Source organism: Mustela erminea, chromosome 3, assembly GCF_009829155.1.
Source record: "Mustela erminea isolate mMusErm1 chromosome 3, mMusErm1.Pri, whole genome shotgun sequence".
NCBI classification, from domain to species: Eukaryota; Metazoa; Chordata; class Mammalia; order Carnivora; family Mustelidae; genus Mustela; species Mustela erminea.
In genome coordinates, this window is record NC_045616.1 from 3,512,664 (window position 1) to 3,519,795 (window position 7,132).

The 7,132-nt window shown below is 38.9% G+C and overlaps 1 pseudogene; it reads left to right on the forward strand.

The window, feature by feature from the left end:
- Nucleotides 1–550: 550 nt before the first annotated feature.
- Nucleotides 551–1,481, forward strand: LOC116585817 (annotated as a pseudogene).
- Nucleotides 1,482–7,132: the final 5,651 nt, after the last annotated feature.

The following is a 7,132-nucleotide window of genomic DNA, read 5'->3' on the forward strand; positions in this document are numbered from 1 at the left end:
AGAGAATAAACAAAAAGGATATATATCTATAGCATGACTGATTAGACTAGTATAGTATTGGAAATATTAGGACTTAATTATAAAAAAAAATAATTTCACAAGGGTGTTAAAATATTTTCAAGAACAGTTTTATAATTTATGCATTTACTTTGACTTAGAATGCATACTTAAGAAGTATAAATTCTGATGTTGATAATAATTAAATTTACATTGAAAAATAAAATATGTCTTTCTTAATAAAGTCACTGAAATGTATTATTCTTAAAAATTTACACATTTCCATGAAATATTTTGGAGACAGATGTATGTGTCATCAAGATATTATCAATGATGTGAAAAATTTTTTTTTCAAAATATGTGTTAAGTATTTTAAGAGCTTAATTGTGTCCTCAGTAAAACACAGTGGAACTAAAATAATAAATTAAAAAGAGATTATTTTTTAAAAAGAGATTATTTTTCTGTACTCTCTCTTTAAGGAAAACTATCTCTCTTTAAGGAAAACAGATTATTTTTCTGTGGCTCTCTTTAAGGAAAACTACATTCATAATCCATGGAAAATATTAACCAAAAGAAATCTACAGATTTCTTTTTATTGCGGTTATTCCCACCATCAAGAATTGACCTGTATTCTTTCATTTTCAATTTTCTCATTTTCCTAATGGCTCTGTTTGCCAACCTGTCCATGATAATCCTCATCCTCCTGGACACCCATCTCCACACACCCATGTATTTTCTACTTAGTCAGCTCTCCCTCATGGACCTGAACTTCATTTCCAACATTGTCCCCAAGATGACTTCTGATTATCTCTCTGGAAACAAGTCTATTTCTTTCATCGGATGTGCAGTTCAGAGCTTCTTCTTCGTTGGTTTAGCTGGTGCTGAAGGATTAATATTGGCCTCTATGGCCTATGATCGTTATGTGACAATTTGCTTTCCTCTTCATTATCCCATTTGTATGAGCAAAAGACTGTGTGTGTTGATGATAACAGGATCATGGTCTCTATCAACTCCTGTGCCCACACTGCATATGTCCTCAATATACCTTACTGTCAATCTAGGACCATCAACCATTTCTTCTGTGATCTTGCAGCCATCTTGACTCTGGCCTGCATAACACCTGGGTCTATGAGTATACAGTGTTTTTGAGCATCACTCTTTTCCTTGTGTTTCCATTAATCTGCATTGCATGTTCCTATGGCTGAGTCCTCCTTGCTATCTGCTGCATGCGGTCAATAGAAGGGAGGAAGAAGGTCTATTTGACCTATAGCACCCACCTCACTGTGGTGACTTTCTACTATGCACCCTTTGTTTACACTTATCTATGCCCAAGATCCTTTCGATCTCCCACAGAGGACAAGGTCCTGGATGTCTTCTACACCATCCTGACCCCCATGCTCAACACCATAATCTACAGCCTTAGAAATAAGGAGGTGATGGGGGCCCTGAAAAGAGTGATTCTGAGGTTCTGGTCTGTAAAATGAAACAAAGTTCTCACTTGTTCTCTGTTGCTTAGGAATTCATTAATTTCATTCCTTAAGAATGCCATTCCAGGATTGAAGACAATGATTACATTAATCTAGAAAATTAAAAATAAGACATTTGATTAAATAATTATATATTCCCGGAGTGAAGATGGCGGAGAAGTACCAGGCTGAGACTACTTCAGCTAGCAGGAGATCGGCTAGATAGCTAATCTAAAGATTGCAAACACCTGCAAATCCATCGGCAGATCGAAGAGAAGAAGAACAGCAATTCTGGAAACAGAAAAACAACCACTTTCTGAAAGGTAGGACCAGCAGAGACGTGAATCCAAAGCGACAGGAAGATAGACCCCGGGGGGAGGGGCCGGCTCCCGGCAAGCGGCAGAGCAACGGCGCACAAAATCAGGACTTTTAAAAGTCTGTTCCGCTGAGGGACATCGTTCCAGAGGCTAAACCGGGGCGAAGCCCACGCGGGGTCAGTGTGGCCTCAGGTCCCGCAAGGTCACAGAAGGATCGGGGGTATCTGAGTGTTGCAGAGCTTGCGGGTTTTGGAACGGGAAAGCCGGCTGCAGAGACAGAGCTGACAGTAAGATCACAGCTTGGGGTTACCTTGAACCGGTCGCAGGCTCGGTGAGCTTGGAGCACGGCTGGAGGTCAGGCAGACGGGAGTAACTGGGCACTGTTCTCTGAAGGTGCACTGAGGAGTGGGGTCCTGGGCTCTCGGCTCCTCCGGGCGGGAGACCAGGAGGCCGCCATTTGTATTCCTGTCCTCCAGAACTCTATGGAAAGCACTCAGGGAACAAAAGCTCCTGAAAGCGAACCTGAGCGGATTACTCAGCCCCGCCCTTGGTAAGGGCGGTGCAATACCGCCTGGGGCAAAGACACTTGAGAATCACTACACCAGGCCCCTCCCCCAGAAGATCAACAAGAAATCCAGCCAAGACCAAGATCACCTACCAGGGAGTGTGGTTTAAATACCAAGGACAGCAGCAGAATTCCAGAGGAGGAGAAAGCAAAGCACGGAATTCATGGCTTTCTCCCTGTGATTTTCTTTTTTTTTTTCCCTGTGATTTTTTTTTTTAGTCTTACAGTTAATTTAATTTTTTTCTTTTTTATTTTTTTTCTCTTCTTCTGCTACAAGTTTTTTTAACTTTTACCCTTTTCTTTTTTAACGTTTTTTAACTAGTTTATCTAATATATATTTTTTCCTTTTTATACTTTTCTTTATTCGTTTTCTTTTTTTAAATTCTTTCATTATTTTTTTTCTTTTTTTTCTTTCTTTCTTTTTGAACCTCTTTTTATCCCCTTTCTCCCCCCTCACGATTTGGGATCTCTTCTGATTTGGTTAAAGCATATTGTCCTGGGATTCCTGCCACCCTTTTAGTATTTTATTTGCTCCTACATATACTCTTATCTGGACAAAATGACAAGGTGGAAAAATTCACCACAAAAAAAAAAAAAAAGAACAAGAGGCAGTACCGAAGGCTAGGGACCTAATCAATACAGACATTGGTAATATGTCAGATCTAGAGTTCAGAATGACAATTCTCAATTCTAGCCGGGCTCGAAAAAGGCATGGAAGATATTAGAGAAACCCTCTCAGGAGATATAAAAGCCCTTTCTGGAGAAATAAAAGAACTAAAATATAACCAAGTTGAAATCAAAAAAGCTATTAATGAGGTGCAATCAAAAATGGAGGCTCTCACTGCCAGGATAAAGGAGGCAGAAGAAAGAATTAGTGATATAGAAGACCAAATGACAGAGAATAAAAAAGCTGAGCAAAAGAGGGACAAACAGCTACTGGACCACGAGGGGAGAATTCGAGAGATAAGTGACACCATAAGATGAAACAACATTAGAATAATTGGGATTCCAGAAGAAGAAGAAAGAGAGAGGGGAGCAGAAGGTATACTGGAGAGAATTATTGGGGAGAATTTCCCCATGGCAAAGGGAACGAGCATCAAAATTCAGGAGGTTCAGAGAACGCCCCTCAAAATCAATGAGAATAGGCCCACACCCCGTCACCTAATAGTAAAATTTACAAGTCTCAAGGACAAAGAGAAAATCCTGAAAGCAGCCCGGGAAAAGAAGTCTGTAACATACAATGGTAAAAATATTAGATTGGCAGCTGACTTATCCACAGAGAACTGGCAGGCCAGAAAGAGCTGGCATGATATTTTCAGAGCACTAGACGAGAAAAACATGCAGCCAAGAATACTATATCCAGCTAGGCTATCGTTGAAAATAGAAGGAGAGATTAAAAGCTTCCAGGACAAACAAAAACTGAGAGAATTTGCAAACACCAAACCAGCTCTACAGGAAATATTGAAAGGGGTCCTCTAAGCAAAGAGAGAGCGTACAAGTGGTAGATCAGTAAGGAACAGAGACCATATACAGTAACAGTCACCTTACAGGCAATACAATGGCACTAAATTCATATCTCTCAATAATTACCCTGAATGTTAATGGACTAAATGCCCCTGTCAAAAGACACAGGGTATCAGAATTGATAAAAAAAACAAAACCCATCTACATGTTGCCTCCAAGAAACTCATTTTAAGCCTGAAGACACCTCCAGATTTAAAGTGAGGGGGTGGAAAAGAATTTACCATGCTAATGGACATCAGAAGAAAGCAGGAGTGGCAATCCTTATATCAGATCAATTAGATTTTAAGCCAAAGACTATAATAAGAGATGAGGAAGGACACTATATCATATTCAAAGGGTCTGTCCAACAAGAAGATCTAACAGTTTTAAATATCTATGCCCCCAACGTGGGAGCAGCCAACTATATAAACCAATTAATAACAAAATCAAAGAAACACATCAACAATAATACAATAATAGTAGGGGACTTTAACACTCCCCTCACTGAAATGGACAGATCATCCAAGCAAAAGATCAGCAAGGAAATAAAGGCCTTAAACAACACACTGGACCAGATGGACATAACAGACATATTCAGAACATTTCTTCCCAAAGCAACAGAATACACATTATTCTCTAGTGCACATGGAACATTCTCCAGAATAGATCACATCCTCGGTCCTAAATCAGGACTCAACCGGTATCAAAAGATTAGGATCATTCCCTGCATATTTTCAGACCACAATGCTCTGAAGCTAGAACTCAACCACAAGAGGAAGTTTGAAAAGAACCCAAATACATGGAGACTAAACAGCATCCTTCTAAAGAATGAATGGGTCAACCAGGAAATTAAAGAAGAATTGAAAAAAATCATGGAAACAAGTGATAATGAAAATACAATGGTTCAAAATCTGTGGGACACAACAAAGGCAGTCCTGAGAGGAAAATATATAGCGGTACAAGCCTTCCTCAAGAAACAAGGTCTCAGGTACACAACCTAACCCTACACCTAAAGGAGCTGGAGAAAGAACAAGAAAGAAACCCTAAGCCCAGCAGGAGAAGAGAAATCATAAAGATCAGAGCAGAAATCAATGAAATAGAAACCAAAAAAACAATAGAACAAATCAACGAAACTAGGAGCTGGTTCTTTGAAAGAATTAATAAAATTGATAAACCCCTGGCCCGACTTATCAAAAAGAAAAGACAAAGGACCCAAATAAATAAAATCATGAATGAAAGAGGAGAGATCACAACTAACACCAAAGAAATACAAACTATTATAAGAACATACTATGAGCAACTCTACGCCAACAAATTTGACAATCTGGAAGAAATGGATGCATTCCTAGAAACATATAAACTACCACAACTGAACCAGGAAGAAATAGAAAGCCTGAACAGACCCATAACCAGTAAGGAGATTCAAACAGTCATTAAAAATCTCCAAACAAACAAAAGCCCAGGGCCAGACGGCTTCCCAGGGGAATTCTACCAAACATTTAAAGAAGAACTAATTCCTATTCTCCTGAAACTGTTCCAAAAAATAGAAATGGAAGGAAAACTTCCAAACTCATTTTATGAGGCCAGCATCACCTTGATCCCAAAACCAGACAAGGATCCCATCAAAAAAGAGAGCTATAGACCAATATCCTTGATGAACACAGATGCGAAAATTCTAACCAAAATACTAGCCAATAGGATTCAACAGAACATTAAAAGGATTATTCACCAAGACCAAGTGGGATTTATTCCATGGCTGCAAAGTTGGTTCAACATCCGCAAATCAGTCAATGTGATACAACACATCAATAAAAGAAAGAACAAGAACCATATGATACTCTCAATAGATGCTGAAAAAGCATTTGACAAAGTACAGCATCCCTTCCTGATCAAAACTCTTCAAAGTGTAGGGATAGAGGGCACATACCTCAATATCATCAAAGCCATCTATGAAAAACCCACCGCAAATATCGTTCTCAATGGAGAAAAACTGAAAGCTTTCCCGCTAAGGTCAGGAACACGGCAGGGATGTCCATTATCACCACTGCTATTCAACATAGCACTAGAAGTCCTAGCCTCAGCAATCAGACAACAAAAGGAAATTAAATGCATCCAAATTGGCAAAGAAGAAGTCAAATTATCACTCTTTGCAGATGATCTGATACTATATGTGGAAAACCCAAAAGACTCCACTCCAAAACTGCTAGAACTTGTACAGGAATTCAGTAAAGTGTCAGGATATAAAATCAATGCACAGAAATCTGTTGCATTTCTCTACACCAACAGCAAGACAGAAGAAAGAGAAATTAAGGAGTCAATCCCATTTACAATTGCACCCAAAACCATAAGATACCTAGGAATAAACCTAACCAAAGAGGCACAGAATCTATACTCAGAAAACTATAAATTACTCATGAAAGAAATTGAGGAAGACACAAAGAAATGGAAAAATGTTCCATGCTCCTGGATTAGAATAATAAATATTGTGAAAATGTCTATGCTACCTAAAGCAATCTACACATTTAATGCAATTCCTAGCAATGTACCATCCGTCTTTTTCAAAGAAATGGAACAAATAATTCTAAAATTTATATGGAACCAGCAAAGACCTCGAATAGCCAAAGGGATATTGAAAAAGAAAGCCAAAGTTGGTGGCTTCACAATTCCGGACTTCAAGCTCTATTACAAAGCTGTCATCATCAAGACAGCATGGTACTAGCACAAAAACAGACACATAGATCAATGGAACAGAATAGAGAGCCCAGAAATAGACCCTCAACTCTATGGTCAACAAATCTTCGACAAAGCAGGAAAGAATGTCCAATGGAAAAAAGACAACCTCTTCAATAAATGGTGTTGGGAAAATTGGACAGCCACATGCAGAAAAATGAAATTGGACCATTTCCTTACACCACACACAAAAATAGACTCAAAATGGATGAAGGACCACAATGTGCGAAAGGAATCCATCAAAATCCTTGAGGAGAACACAGGCAGCAACCTCTTCGACCTCAACCACAGCAACATCTTCCTAGGAACATCGCCAAAGACAAGGGAAGCAAGGGCAAACATGAACTATTGGGATTTCATCAAGATCAAAAGCTTTTGCACAGCAAAGGAAACAGTTAACAAAATCAAAAGACAACTGACAGAATGGGAGAAGATATTTGCAAACGACATATCAGATAAAGGACTAGTGTCCAGAATCTATAAAGAACTGAGCAAACTCAACACCCAAAGAACAAATAATCCAATCAAGAAATGGGCAGAGGACATGAACAGAC